At 39.5% G+C, this 15,353-nt stretch overlaps 1 protein-coding gene across 1 annotated transcript in view; it reads left to right on the forward strand.

Annotated features, from left to right (window-relative positions):
• The first annotated feature begins 3,968 nt into the window (after positions 1-3,968).
• Positions 3,969-15,353, forward strand: part of CDC42SE2 (CDC42 small effector 2) — a 119,131-nt gene continuing 107,746 nt past the window's right edge. The window contains exon 1 of the mRNA XM_039252537.1: positions 3,969-4,073. The gene's annotated coding sequence lies outside the window, so the exon portion shown is untranslated. The remainder of the gene's footprint in view (positions 4,074-15,353) is intronic.

Raw genomic sequence — 15,353 nt, forward strand, 5'->3', positions numbered from 1 at the left:
GCAAGCTTGACTTACTGCAATATAGAAAACACTGTACTCACAACTACAGAAAACATTCATTCAAGCACACGAAAGAACGTTTTCAAAAATGGGAATTAGGTTGGGCCAGGTGTCTTAAGGCCCAAGGGGTCAGAAGGCCAAGGTGTCAGCTAACCTAGGAGTGAATGAAGTGGCCACAGATTTCCATGATCACAGAAGCAAAGAGGGCCTGCTGAGGAATCTGCTCTAAGCCCTTAGGTTTAGGTCACAGCACCAAGATCTACTGTCTTCAAAATGTGAAAGTATGCAAGTCACTCTGAAAAGAAAGTCTGGGTATTTTTTCTACCAAAAAACTAAACATACATGTGAATGTATATTCATTATGGTAAAAGCTGGTGATTCAGAATTACAGGGGAAATGATAATAAGGTAGGAGCTGTTTCTATAGTATACAGAGAAAATGTAGAAAAAAAAGCAAAGATATTGGCTCCCAACGGCTCAGAATTGCAGCCAGCCTGATGGGCTGATAGAAATATCTGGAACCAATGTTACTGCTTCTCTGGAGCAAAATCTCAGACAAGCAAATAGGCTGAGGAGCAAAACCAGCATGGAATAAGAAAATTATAGGTACAGGAAAGAAAGGACAAGGTCCTGTTATTTGTCCGTTCCTCTCATCCCAAAGAAGAGACCCCAAATATTCTTGAATTTGCTGGATACCAGAGCTTAAAGGAGGTTATTTCTGGGATTGGTTTGTTTGTTTGTTTGTTTTCTAATGTATTTATTTAAAGTCTGTACTGTGCTTACTGTTCTTTTGTCTGTCTCCATGAGTGATAGGGATATTCTGGGTACAGGGTATCCTGATTGGATTTATTTAGAGTAAACTTTGCTAATGACTTGTATGACAGTTGGCAAGGTTCATAGTCAAGAACAGCCTGTTCTTTCTGAGACTGTTATCTTAAAACATTGTATCGTACGAAGAAGAAAAAAACAAAAAAAAACTTAGTTGTCTCATAGAAGATTTAACATACGGATTGTTACCACTGCCATCTCCTTATTCACAGCGCTGAGACCTATGGAAATCAACAGTGTTTGCTGTACTTATCATGGTAACAGAGGCTTAAACAGGAGAGAGATGATCATTATTCCCATTGTGCAGTGGTTCCTAAATTTTGGTGCATAGTAGAATCTTCTGGAAGGATTTTTAAAAATTCCAATGCCAGGGCACCTGAGTGGTTCAGTTGGTTAAGTTTCTGATTCTTGATTTTGGCTCAGGTCATGATCTTGCAGCTCATGAATTTTGAGCCCCACATCGGGCTCTGTGCTGACAGCTCAGAGCCTGCTTGGTATTCTCTGTCTTCCCCTCTCTCTCTCTGCCTCTCCCCTGCTCATGCTGTCTCTCTCAAAATAAATAAATAAATAAATAAATATATATATATAAAAAATGGCAGATGAATTTTCTTATACATATTATTTGAGCCTATACTTTCTTTTCTTGCTGTGCCAACTTTTGTTAAAGATAACATTACTGTAACATTAGAGTTTATGACATTTATATATTTTTTCTTTAATCACAGACTTTTATTTTGTTCTATTTTCACTGTTAATATACTATTGCATACTTTGCCCTTTGGCCACTTTCTCCATTTATCTCTCAGTTGGCTGAAATTAAATTCCAAAGTAGCTTGTTGAAGAAGAATTCCCTGAATTCTTCTGTATTCAGAATTGTACTTCTGTTGCATTTACACCTGGTAGTAATTTTCCAGGTATAATATGTCTTGAGTCACACTTTCTTCCCTTGAGGACATTGAGTTATTTGAGGACATCATTTTACTGACTTCGAAGCAAGGCTATGAAGAAATCGGAAACAATGTCATTTGTCATTTGGTATTTGGTGCTAGCATATAAGAATGAAACTAACTTTTGTCATACATCTGACATCTTACCAATTTGTGGATTATTTTGGGTTTCCCATGTAAACAGAATCAAATGTTGACCATTTTATTTCCTTCTTGCTAAACCTTATGGTCTACACTGGTTAGAACCTCTGATGCAAGACTTAATGGAAAAGATGTGAAGAAATAATGAATAGCACTATAGCTGTTTGTCAGGATTCTTAGCAAATAGATGACTTATTTTAATATTTTATATATTTGTCTTACTGATTTACAATTTATTAGCTAATGAAATATGGAAGTAGGACTGAAATTATCTCCTGGTGGGCAAAAGAATATGTTGGGCAGGTCTTAACATTGAGCAAAAAGCTGTAAAAAGCTCCTTCCATTCTTTTCACTTTTCTTTTTTTCAATTTTTTTTAATTTTTTTTAAATGTTTTATTTATTTCTAGGAGAGAGAGAGAGAGACAGCGTGAGCAGGGGAGGGTCAGAGAGAGAGGGAGCCACAGACTGAAACAGGCTCCAGGCTCTGAGCTGGCAGTCAGCACAGAGCCCGACGCGGGGCTCGAACCCACGAACCGCGAGATCATGACCTAAGCAAAAGTCGGACGCTTAACCGACTAAGCCACCCAGGCGCCCCTCTTTTCACTTTTCTAAACCAAGAAATCAGTGTGGAGATCATTCTTTTTACTAAAGTAATTATTTTTTAAGAAATCTTTTATGTTTTTTCTACTTAAATTCCCATGAAGTTGCCAAATGATCAAAATGTTAACATCCCCCTCTCAAAAAAGTTAATTTTCTTTCTCTTTTAAGGTATCTGCCTCCTTTTTCCTATTTTTTTAAATGTTTTATTTATTTTTGAGAGAGAGTGAGTGAGTGGAGGAGGGGCAGAGAGAGAGGAGGACAGAGGTTCCTAAGTGGACTTTGTGCTGACAGGTTGACAGATGACAGCAGGAAGCCTGACCTGGGGCTCAAATCCATGAGCTGTGAGATCACGACCTGAACCAAAATCAAGAGTCACACTTTAACTGAGTGAGCCACCCAGGTGCCCCCTTTAATCTACTGTTTAGTAAAGCAGTGTATGCAAATCCTTATTATGAGAGAAGAGAAAACTGGGGTAAAAATGGTCTTGGAGACAATACATGAATAGCAGAATAACTCACAAAATTGACAATGCCCATTGAATCTCAGGTGTGTGCAATTTCTGTTTGTAAGGAGGTAGCTGTAGTTAATACAAAACTGTTTATAGTAAGGGAAAATAAACCAGCAAGAAGTCAATCTCCACAATACTGAAGATTTATTAAAAACTTACACAGATGAATATAAAACAATCATGTAGATACTATAAATTACATTCCGGGGCACCTGGGTGGCTCAGTAGGTTGGGCGCCCAACTCTGATTCCAGCTCAGGCCGTGATCTAACGGTTGGTAGGATTGAGCCCCGTGCTGGGCTCTGCGCTGACAGCACAGAGCCTGCTTGGGCTTCTCTCTCCCTGTCTCCCAAAATAAATAAATAAACTTGAAAAAATTTCCATTTCAGCTTTTCCCATACTATCCTTTATGAAAAAACAATGCTATATGGATCTTATCAAGGAAGTAAGAAGCAGGAATATTTTGAAGTTCAAAGGTTATACGTGATACTTTAACGATACGGCCATATACATAAACTTTATTCTTAAAGCAATACCGTTCATGTGTGTTGTCTTACTGCACTACTTATGATCATATTCTGTATAAAGCTAGACTCCTTAGTACAATGTAGTGTCGTTCTGCAGGTCCAACATCATTTCCTCTCTGTGCCCATAGCCGCTTTCTCTGATTCCATTCATTCCCTAATTCCAACTCTCTCCATCACTCCTCTATTTCATTCGTTTGGTTCTTCCATGCCAAAAAATCTGATCCTTTCATTTTTGGATAATTCCCCTCAAGCGTCTGATCTTTTAAGAATCCTTACTGGATCCCTACAGACTAAGTGAGGCGTCTTCTGCCCAAACTATCTCTGTGATACTTACTGAACTCTGCCCAACTTCCTCTTCACGCTAGAGTAACGCTGGAGCCGGAAGCTGTGGTGGCAGCTTCTCGATTCAGCAGCTTCCTGACCACAGCTAGAGCCAGAGCGAAGGTGTGCAGGGTCTGTATCTGGCTGCAAGGCAGGGGTCAGAGGTGAAACTCATCCCACAGCCAGGCTGGCCTGCGAACAAGGTAAGACCAAGAGTTCTATTGTACATGGAGGGTCAGAAACAGAGAAGACTCAAGAAGTTGTTTGTGGGTACCAGAGGCAGAAGCTGGAAAGACTTAAGAGACAGAGGGCTGTCAGAGGTGGTGTGAAGAGCCAACAGCTGCTAGAATCCACAGCTGTGACATTTTTCTGGTTTCTCCTTGTCTTCCTCTACTCCCCATCCCCAGCCCAACAGCTTTAGTGTTGACTTCCATCACTGTATCTCTACTGCTTTCTATGGGAACTGCTGCATAGTAGGTAGGCAGCATATTTCTGTTGAATTACATGGAGCCCTATTAACTATCTTTAAAGACCACTTTTGAGGCACCTGGGTGGCTCCTTTGGTTAAGCGTCCAACTTTGGCTCAGGTCATAATTTGCAGTTCTTGAGTTACAGCTCTGTGTCAGGCTCTGCTGACAGCTTAGAGCCTGGAGCCTGCTTTGAATCTCTCTCTCTCTCTCTCTTTCTCTCTCTCTCTCTCTCTCTCTCTCTCCCCCCCTACCCTGATCACACTCTGTCTCTCTCAAAAATACATTAAAACATTAAAAATAAAAAGACCATTTATAAAAACCTCTCACGTAGGATACCTATCTAGAAAATTTTCCCTCACTGCCACTGAATAAGATTTTGTTCTTATATATACTCATGGTATGTTTTTTGGGATCTCTCAGTTTCTTTCAGTGTTCTCCCTTGTATTACCCATGTTTGGATATGTTCTGTTGGTTTTGGGTGGGTTTTTTTTGTGATTTTTTTTTCCTTTTTCCTCCCTGAGTGTATCCACTCTAAAGGCAAGATTACTGTCTGAATCATCTTTGAGGATCCTAGTAGAAGTGTTACAGGTTTTCTGTGAGTCTTTTGGTGGCTACTGTGTATTACTCCTATTCCCCACCATTTCCAATGTACTTTAGTTCTCATTCTCAATTATGGAGATACTGACTTAGAAAGAAGAAACAAGCTTGTGTAGAATCCAAAAGTCTAGTCTAGTATCTTGAAAGAAAAAGCAACAGGAGTGCCTGGGTGGCTCAGTCGGTTAAGCGTCCGACTTGGGCTCAGGTCATGATCTCACAGCTCATGAATTGGAGCCCCGCATCAGGCTCTGTACTGACAGCTCAGAATCTGGAGCCTCCTTTCGATTCTGTGTCTCCTTCTCTTCCTGCCCCTCTCCCACTCATGGTCTCTCTCTCAAAAATAAATAAACATTAAAAATGTAAAAAATAGAAAAAGCAAAGGAAATGAATATATAACCCTAAATTGATGTTACTTGAAAGTTTTTTTTTACTGTTTTATTTATTTTTGAGACAGAAAGAGACAGAGCATGAGTGGGGGAGGGGCAGAGCCTGAAGCAGGCTCCAGGTTCTGAGAGGTTATCACAGAGCCTGACATGGGGCTCAAACCCACCAACTGTGAGATCATGACCTGAGCCCAAGTCAGATGCTTAACCGACTGAGCCACCCAGGCATCCCTCTACTAAAGTTACTTTAAAAGTCAACCTGTGTTTTTTTGTGTAAGACAGTATTTTGTTTTCACCAGGCTATCATGGTTGCCTGCTCTTACTTTACTTGGCTATATAGCTCTGATTTGTAGTATTTAAAAAATTTTTTTAATGTTTATTTTTGCGAAACAGAGAGAGACAGAGCATGAGCAAGGAAGGGGCAGAGAGAGAGGGAGACACAGAATCTGAAGCAGGCTCCAGGCTCTGAGCTGTCAGCACAGAGCCCGAAGTGGGGCTCGAACCCACGAACTGGGAGATCATGACCTGAGCTGAAGTCAGATGTTCAACTGATTGAGCTACCCAGACACCCCAGATTTGTAGTATTTTTGGAATTTGAAATTAGAAACACATTTACCACTTATACCTTAATTCTCTGATTGAAGTGTAACTCGTTGTAACTAAGAACCAATGAATTAAAAAAACAAAAACAAAAATATCTGTTTAGTTTATGCCAGAGTGTAATGTATATGCATGTGTGTTTGCAATATCTATAATTATCTATTTATCACCTATTCATGTTTATTTTAGAATTAAGAAAGAATAAAGGAGAATTTTTTGAAATGTTTGTTTAGAGATCTAGTACTGAGCTGTCTTATACCATAGTCAATAGCTATGTGCCAGTATTGAACATCTGAAACATGACTGTATTGAATTCAGATGTGCTGTAAGTATAAAATATATAAACAACTTTGAAGGTTTAGCTTATTAGTTAAAAGTAAAATTTATTATTACTACAGTTTTATATTGGTTGCCTGTTAAAATGACATTATTTTACATACTGGGCTAAATAGCATATTATTAAAATTAATTGTATATGCTTATTTTAATTTTTTTTCATGTAGCTACTAGGAAATTTGAAATTAAATGTGTAGCATGCATTTTATTTCTGTAAGATAGCATTACTCTAGTATGCTATAATTCAGTTACTTTTACTTTAAAAACATTACAAGGAAGTTGAGAAAAAATTTATACTCCAGTAGAGGAGACAAATTAATTGATAGTCTGCTGTGCTGCAGACACTGAGATTTTACATGAACTAAACTTCATTTAATTCTCCCCAAATCTTATTAGGTAGGTATTGTTCCTCTTTTAAAATAGATAGACTGGGGCTCAACAAGTTTAAGAAAATTTCCTATAAGCCCATGATCAGACAGTTAGCTGTCTGTCAGTAAAACTTACTCAAATCTGCCTGACTTGAGGTATCATTCTCTTTTTACTAGAGAACACTCTCATAGGTCTTTCCTTTTCAGAGACTGGCACCATATGCTGCCAGAAATTCTAATACTAACCACCGTTGTGAGGTTTTACCAGCCAATTACTTCAAAATGAGATCCGATTTTCTTTTTTACCCAAATGAAAATAAAACTGAAGTCCCTTATATGCCAAATTATAAGAAATTCCAGTCTTTCCCCAGCGTTCCCCTCCCTACATAATCATAAATAACCCAGAGCTGTTTACTAATGCCTGAGTATTGATCTATTTGTCTTGTGGATTGACCATAGAGTGGAAATTCAGATACACTCAAGGCTGGAGGACTACCTCACATTCTGTCTAGAGAAGAGTTAATTCAGTGAACAGTGGTTTTGTTTTCTAATGCTGTGTAACAAATTACCATTAGTGGCTTAAGACAACACCCATTTATTAGCTCATATTATCTGTAGGTCAGAAGTCCAGCATGTCATTGCTGAATTCTCTGCTCACAGTTATCGCATAGCTAAAATCGAGGTGCCTGCAAGTCTGAGCTCTCATCTGGAGACTCTGGGAGAAAAATCAGCTTCCAAGCGAGTTATTGTTGTTGGCAGTATTCATGCTCGCTGTCGATATTAAGACTTAGGTCCCTGTTTCCTTGTGGCTGTCAGCCAGGGGCCGTTCCCTGCCTCTAGAGACTGACTGTATTCCTTGTCATATGCCCGCCCGCTACCCCATCTTCAAGCCAGCAGTGGTTCATCGAGTCTCTTTCATGATTTCAATTTCTCTGACTTCTCCTTCTGCCACTAGTGGTAGAAAATTCTCTGCTTTAAGTGCTCTTGTAGTGAGAGATGAGACTCACTCAGATTATCTTCTTTTAAGGTCAACTATGACCTATAACATAACATTATCATGGGACTTTCTTATCCTAGCCACAGGTTCCAGGAATGCAGGCACAGAATACTGCGGGGAGTGAGTGATGCATTTTCAGCAATCTGCCCACTATAGTCCTGGGGATTATATAGGACACATATGTTACCACAGTGGCAGTGGCACGGGGCAGAGTATCAGAATTCTGCCAGCTACTTAGCTTAGCTAATCACAGGGACAAAAACAAGAGGTATATTACTATCAGGTAGTAACATTGGCTTGAGAAGGAATGAGGATTGGACGTGAAAAATTATGTTCCCTTTCTTCCAATTTTAACCTCAAATCTTGCTCATCACAAACTTTCTTTGTGAAGGGTGCCTGGGTCAGTAGGTTAAGTGTCTGACTCTTGGTTTCAGCTCACATCATGACCTCACAGTTCGTGAGTTGGAGCCCCATGTTGGGCTCTGCAATGACAATACCAGAGCCTATGTGGGATTTTCTCTTTCTCTGCCCCTCCCCCATTCTCTCTCTCTCTCTCTCTCTCTCCCACTCAAAATAAATAAACTTTAAAAAATTATATACATTAAAAAAAACCTTTCTTTGTGAAAGCAACAAGTAAATCTCTTTGTTAGGTGGAATTATAACATTTCTGACCCATCAGTTTTAAGGGCAGCAGTGTCCAGACATTTTGAGGTATGTAGGAGCCTCCGTGTCCCCTCTTGCTGAAACCCTAGTCAATCACGGAGGTGGGAGTCCTCCTGGTGCCTTCTGAATGGCTTCCTGGGTCACTGGGACCAATTCTGCTGGTTCCTCTGAGCCAAGGAGCTTCCTCGAGGTGCAGAGAGTATCCCCCTTCCCACAGCACAGTGCAGAACTCAGTCCCTCTTGGGAACCGGCCCTTTGGACTCTTTCTTTCCCCACTCCCATATGCCAGCCTGCCAATATTCAGCTCAAAAGCCACTGTGGCTCTTGCTCTTCTTGGGAACTCCCCTTCAATGAAATGCCAGTTACTGAGGTTTTGCTTGCCCAACCTTGTGCTCTCCTAAGTGGCACATCCCCTTTCTCTTTATTGCTACTGTTGTTTACTTGAGAGGTTCCTTTTAGCTGACTCATATTTTTAACATTAACAAATGTATAGAGGAATGTTTTCTATCATTTGTGGAAGATTTGAATTACCTACCATATATAGGTGTTCCCAGTAAGAAAAAAAGAAAAGGTAATTAATTCTTAGTCAGTGCGAGTCTCTTAACCTGACACTGCAGAATGATTATCAAAAGGCTCCTTTCTTCTTCTCTGGTTGTCCCCAAGGGCATTTTTACTATAATTCCTAACTCCTTTTTTGTTTTTATTTTTATTTTTTTGTTTCAGTTTGGGATTTTTATTTCAAGCTGAGGGGCTGTAATGCAATTACAGTTGACCCTTGAACAACATGAATTTGAACTGTGTGGGTCCACTTATACATGGATTGTTTTCATTAAATACAGTACTATAAAGGTATTCCCCTTCCTTCATCTTTTCTTAATAACATTTTCTTTTCTCTAGCACACTTTATTATTAGAATACAATATAAGTACACATCACATTCAAAATATGTGTTAATCAACTGTTTATGTTATAGGTAAGGATGTGAAATGTTGGGTCTGGGAATGAATGGTCAAGAAAGGATTCTTGAGATGTCTTCAGTGCAAAAAGGGTGATTCTATTAAAGAACAGGGACAGGACCCATGAGCAGAAAGAGCTGCACTGGGGTTGTGGGAAGTGGCTGATTATACACTTTCAAGTTGGGAGGGTGTTAGGGATAGTGTAGGTCTCTAAGGAATTTGGAAGCAAGGTTTCCAGGACCTTAAAGGGCTAGCTGTTGTTAGGAGAAGATAATCTATTACTGTCTACTAAAACCTTAGTCATGAGACCCTTCAGGTTAACATCAGTGGGCAATATGTTTGGAGGATGGGATTGCCAACATATGTATCTTGAGGGACTCCTAGGTGGCTCAGTCAGTGAGGCGTCTGACTTTGGCTTAGGTCATGATCCCACGGTTTATGAGTTCCAGCTTCGCCACAGGCTCTGGGCTGATCGCTCGGAGTCTGAAGCTTGCTACAGATTCTGTGTCTCCCTCTTTCTCTGCCTCCCCTACTTACACTCTGCCTCTCTCAAAAATAAACATTAAAGAAAATTTTTAAAAAACCATATATATGGGGGGGTAGAGATAAAGGAAGTTTCTGAAGGGACTTTTATATGTTAAAGGAGATATACAGGATCCTGGAGGCTGGGCTAGTGTCAAACTGAGGTTGCCTTTCATCTTTAGCAACGTATTAACAATGAGACAGCTCACTCTGGTCAAGTACTTGTCACTGGGCCGTAAGATATAAGGAAGTTTAATTTTTTTCTTTTGTCTTTGTTCTCCACATCAGGTAAGACTTGTGGTCAACAGTAGGCTGTTAGTTAATTTGGGGGAGAAGCAAAAGTTAAGTGTGGATTTTCAATTATGCCTCTAACCCTCACATTGTTCAAGGATCCACTGTACATCTCAGGCTCTGTGTTGAAGATGCATGTACCCCAAACTACCTCTCCCCATCCTCACCCCCTCCATCCCTGCTCCAGTTAAGTATATCACCTAAAATCATCCCCCATACTACCAGAGGCATGCGATCCACAGTTTAGAAAACACTGATCTGACTCCTTCTTTCCCAGAGAGCCACCTCAAATTCCTTTCCCTCTAAGGGACCTTTTCTGACAATACAGACCTCAGTGATCCCCTCAACTGCATTCATAAGGCTACTGTGTCTAATTATTCAAATGTTGCTGTGTGACATTTCATTAAGGACAAAGACCATGCTTTATACTAAGTTTTCCCACAGCACTTGGTATGCTACCTGGCAAACAGCAGGCATTCAATGAATATTTGTGGTTTGATGATCAGCAAGGAGCAGCTCTGGCTAAAAGTGTGAAGCCAAGTTTGTCTCAGGTTCTTCTACCTTCGGCTGCTTCAGTCACAGAAAGGGCCATGTATTATGATTCTCCTCTGAATTGGTAATGTTCCCCTTTCTCAGTAAGTTCCAGGTGTTTCCCTATTTTTCTCAGTCTCCCCAAGTCACACTTCATGTGCTCTGTGTCTCCTTATCTTGTTGACTGTTAGGTAAGATATTTGGTGTTTGCCACTAGATCTTATGTTGCTTAGCTGTGTCTTATAGAACTTTTTTGTATCTTCTATCACATCAAAGACAGGCCTTGGGTACATATTAGATATTTGTTGTATCAAGAAATGAATATGTTATATTGTGTCTTGGAGTAGTCCTGTTGTATCTTTAGGAAAAAATGCAAAATCGCCAAACTAATCCATGTTAACATTGGTCAAGGGAATTTACTAGATTTATTAACAAGTATGCAAACGCTCTGTGGTTTTGACTTGGAATAATAAAAATGAGATCTTCCTTCTATTTTCCCCCCTTCCTTTGGTCCACTTGGCCAATTTAAATGTTCCTTTCAAGGAGCAATTTAAGTCTTTAGAGTTTTACACAGAACTGATGCTTCCTTCTCTGTATTCTGAGCATGTTGTCATACATACTTCTAGTTAGGGGGTGACCACATAAATTTATGGTCTGAACCTGGACACACTGAGAATGGAAGGAGGCACAAATAACTAGTAAGCCAGGATAAAAGGTGTTCTTGACAAACCAGGAAGTATGGTTATACTACGCTGCAAGTAGTTATTTGCTAACTGTATGTCATCGAACTGTAAAGCTATTCTAGGTCTGAGCCTTATTTCTCTTAGCTTCCTTTGTTATCTAGCACTGTGCCTGGCACATGGTGGTGGTAGAAGAAATGTGAGTGCCTCTTTAATAATGTTCATTTAATTGCATATTATACGATCTTGATGTAGAACTCAAACCATCCCATTTGGTGCCTATTATGAGCCATTTTCTCAGTATAAAAATATAGGTCAATGAGCTTAATTATATGCTTGTGTAATGATAATAGCTAGCATTTATGAGCACTTAGCATGTGCAAGTCCCAAGGCTAAGAACTTTGTTTGAGTTCTCTCATGGATTTCTCACAACAATTCTTGGAGGTAAGTACTGCTATCTTCCCATTAAATTGGAAGAAAAGACAAGCTTAGAAAGATTAAGAACCTTGCTCAGGGTCATCCAGCTTATTTTGTAGTACAGTTTGAACAATATATGAGAAACTATATAGAGTTTCTCCTCTTGGTTGGAAACAGCTGGTATCAAATTTTGGAAAGTAATTTTAAAATATTAATACCATACTTTTGGGAAAAAATCATGGGCATTTACGTGTTTAAAAGGATATGCATTTAACTAATTCAAGATTGCAGCAACAAGTCAATGTGGCAGCTATGTGAGTAGTGACAGACAAACACATTCTTGCTGTTGTTCTTTGCATTAACATTTCCATTTGTTATGGCACAAATATACCGTTAGTTTTGTTGAGGTCATCTTCTTGTTTATGAACTAATAAGTGTGCAAAACAGTTTGCACTACAACAAAACTTTTGTAGTACAACAGTTGGGTTTACACTTAACAGTATTTTCAGTGTACGTTATGTACGTAAATCATGAACACTGTCTATTTTCCGCCTGTCCTTTGGAATAAGATTTTAGTTGGTAACAATTTTAAGGAGAGTAGAGCCACATCATAATATTAACTCTGATAAAATTATTATTTGGTAGGGGCGCCTGGGTGGCTCAGTTGGTTGAGCGTCCGACTTCGGCTCAGGTCATGATCTCACGGTTAGTGGGTTCGAGCCCCGCATTGGGCTCTGACAGCTAGCTCAGGGCCTGGAGCCTGTTTCAGATTCTGTGCCTCCCTCTCTCTCTGACCCTCCCCTGCTCATGCTCTCTCTCTCTGAGAAATAAGTAAAACATTAAAAAAATATATTATTTGGTATTATTGTAATTACAGACCATGTTTTGACATTGATGAAACGCATTATCAGTGGTTTTTAAACAAAAGGAGTCCATTTAATTCTATAAAAATCTAAACTGTAAGGATAATCTATAGCTTTAAATAGTTTTAAATCATAAGAGATAAATATGTTAAGAGAATATGCTATAAATATAACACAGACCAAATAATTAAACAGACTTTCATACAGAAGGTATCTTTCAAGAATTGTATTCTTTTTAATTTTTTTTATTTTTATAGTTTATTTATTTTTGAGACAGAGAGAGACAGAGCACGAGCGGGGGAGGGGCAGAGAGAGAGACATACACAGAATCCAAAACAGGCTCCAAGCTCTAAGCTGTCAACACGAACCAATGTGGGACCTGAATCCATGGACCGTGAGATCATGACCTGAGCCGAAGTCAGACGCTTAACTGACTGAGCCACCCACGCGCCCCCTCAAGAATTGTATTCTTAACTGATTTTTTTTTTCTATCGACAAGAGAGGTGTATGAATAGCTGTAGTAACTGAAATTAGGTATTATCAGGGCATTCAACTGCATATGATATGTTATAAACATACTATGGGAAACTTGAAAGCAATGTTTACATAATGAATATTAACCTTTATGAAATAAATGATAGGAAATATTATTACTTAAGGTGTTCACACAAAATGACTACAATTGTAGGGTGCCTGGCTGGCTCAGTTGGAAGAGCCTGGGATTCTTGATCTCAGGGTTATGAGTTTGAGCCCCACATGAGGCATAGATATTACTTAAATAAAGCTTAAAAAAAAACCTTATTTGCAATTCCAAGGATGTGTTACAAACACATATATCAAATTCAAGAATTTTCTGGGGTTTTTTTTTTAGCATCCCATGTTTTAAAAAAAGGTTGAGATGATTATAGATTCACATGCAGTTAGAGGAATTTCCTGGGTTTTTTGTTCTGGGAAATTTTTAGAATTAATATGCCTTTGAATTTCAGGCCAGAAAGCTTTTTCTAGTTTAACACATTATTCCTATTTAGTGAAACAGAATACCAGTGTATCAAAGGGTAGAAAAACTGCATTAAATGTCAAGCTTTCACTGTACTCAGGTAACTAGAAAATCAGAATGCTTATATTATAATGTAGATAAGGATCTATGGTTAACTGAAAAAGTGGGACAAGAGCAAGTTTAAAATAAAAAATTGGTCTTTTTATTTTTCTTTGAACTTTTTATCATTTCGGGATTTAAAAATCTTTTTATTTCACTTGCTTTAGGCACTGGGATATATCAGTTGAACAAAACAGAATTTCATATTATATTGGAGAAGATGGACTTTAAAAGATAAACATACAGGGGCACCTGTGTGGCTTAGTCAGATGTGCATCCAACTCTTGGTTTCCACTCAGGTCATGACCTTGTTCTTTGTGAGCCCAGCACATTGGGCTCAGTGCTGACAGCGATAACCTGTTTGGGACTCTCTCTCCCTCTCTCTCTGCCCTGTCCCTGCTCACTCTGTCTCTCTCAAAATAAATAAATAACCTTAAAAATATTAAAAATAAATAAATAAATAAATAAATAATCAAGTGTCACGGAAAGAAAAGAAAAAGAGCAAGTTAGGAAGGACTGAGAGTTGGGGTTGGGACGATTGCAATTTTATTTTATTTTTTAACATTAATTTATTTTTGAGAGAGAGACAGAGTGCTAACAGGGGAGGAGCAGAGAGAGAGGGAGACACAATCTGAAGCAGGCTCTAGGCTCTGAGCTGTCAGCACAGAGCCTCATGTGGAGCTCAAACTCACAAACGCCATGATCAGGGCCTGAGTGGTTATCAGAGGCTTAACCAGACTGAGCCACCCAGGGACCCTGGGGTGGCTGCAGTTTTCAATAGTGTGGTCAGGCTAAGAATCACCTTTAGGGTGAGATTTGAGCAAGGAGTTAAAAGAGGGAAAGTAGACACAGGAAAACGTACCTGGCAGAATAAATGACTCTCGCAAAGGCCCCAAGTATTAGTCTATCTGGAATCATCAAGTAACAAAGGATGGAGGATGGTTGGAGCTGGAGTGGGGCAGGGGAGGGGCCAAGGCAAAGCAAGGGCTTTATAGGTCACTTTAATAACCTTAGCTTATTACAGTGAAATAGGGAGCCACTGAAAGATTTTGACCAGATGAGCCAGGAGCTGGCTTTTCTTATAAGAGAGTATTCTTTTATTTAAGTGTTTATTTTGAGAGAGAGAGATACTGCGCAAGCACGGGAGGGGCGGAGAGAGGGGAGGATGGAAGATCCAAAGCAGGCTCCACACTAACATCATAGAGCACAAATGTGGGGCTGAAAGTCACAAACCCTGAGATTATGACCTGAGCCAAAGTGGTATGCTTAACCCACTGAGCCACACAGGCGTCCCAAAAGAGTATTCTTTATTCTGGTTGTTGTTCTGACAATGGACTGAATGAATGGTGGGCAGGAAGACCCTTTAGCAGGCCCCTGAAGTATGATCCAGACAAGAGAACATGGAAATAATGCAGGTGATGAGCGGTTTGATTCTGATTTATTTTGAGGGTCCAACTAACTCGCAGGCTTGCTGTACAGCTTGGAGGTGAAGATGAAGGAAAGAAGCCAAGGACTCCACAAAGTATTTGTTCGGAGCAACTAGCTAGAAGGACCGTGGCTAGGTGTTGAACTGCTTTTTGAGGAAGGGAGAATTATAAACTTAGGGGAAAAAAGAACACTAATATTGCACAAATATAATCAATCTAGATGGAGAAGACAATGTATTATACATGACATTCCAGGTGTGGTAGGGCAGAAAACTTACTGCAGGCA

Source organism: Hyaena hyaena, unplaced genomic scaffold (genome assembly GCF_003009895.1).
Source record: "Hyaena hyaena isolate Hyena2069 unplaced genomic scaffold, ASM300989v1 scaffold_425, whole genome shotgun sequence".
Taxonomy (NCBI): domain Eukaryota; kingdom Metazoa; phylum Chordata; class Mammalia; order Carnivora; family Hyaenidae; genus Hyaena; species Hyaena hyaena.